Source organism: Chaetura pelagica, unplaced genomic scaffold (assembly GCF_000747805.2).
Source record: "Chaetura pelagica isolate M959 unplaced genomic scaffold, ChaPel_1.0 scaffold436, whole genome shotgun sequence".
NCBI lineage: Eukaryota > Metazoa > Chordata > Aves > Apodiformes > Apodidae > Chaetura > Chaetura pelagica.
Window position 1 is genome coordinate 2,868,845 of NW_009953651.1, and position 865 is coordinate 2,869,709.

Consider the following 865-nt stretch of genomic DNA (forward strand, 5'->3'; position numbering starts at 1 on the left):
AGCACTAGGACGTGGTGGTCCAGGGTCATCTCTTGGCATATGTCACATAAATCTTGATGTGCAGATGGGAGTTTCTGATCGCTGGTTTGGATTACTTGTAGTCAGACAGGCTGAAATGATACTCACTGGCAAAAGCCAAGGATTATCCTGTCTCCTTATGTCTTCAGACCCAAACCAGATGGCTCACTGAAGTGTCTGCTCTAGCCGACACAAACTGTTAGCACAGGAGCAGCTAGGTGAGGTCTGAAAACCAGTGATGAGTAGGAGTGCAAGACAGGTTATTTGGTAGTCCTTTGAGACAAATTCCCTGAACCTTTGTCCTTTCAATGTGCAACAGGGAACTGTGGTAGCTTGATGCCAGCAGTGTGCTGTGCAGGTATAACACAAGTCATGTGAGTTGTATTTGGATTAGGGAATAAAAGACCCATAGTTCAGTGAGGTGGGGTACTATAGGCTGGGCCTTAAAACGTTGCTTAGGCTGTCTGGGCAGGTTGGGAGTGTAAGCAAAAGTAGAAACAAAGCTGGTTATTTCCATAGTAAAAATATTGTAAGCAGGCAAAACCTTTTTGGCTTTCTTCATGCCAGCAGTGTCACAGGTCGTCTTGCTGAGCCTTGCTGGCTGCAAGGTGCTCTCATGTTGCCCTCTTGTGGTCCTAGACAGTGTAGGACCATCTCAATTCCCCTTACTTTCCAGGGCATAGTTAGAGGAGGGGGATTTCTTCTCTGGAACAGACCAGCCAGCCAAGGAGGCCATGCCACTCACCCTCACCAGCTGCTGTGGGGTTGGCAGTGCAGCAGCAGAATTAGAGTCTCAGTCACTACAAGAGGATTCCTACAAGATACAGCTTTCTGGAAGACACTCTTT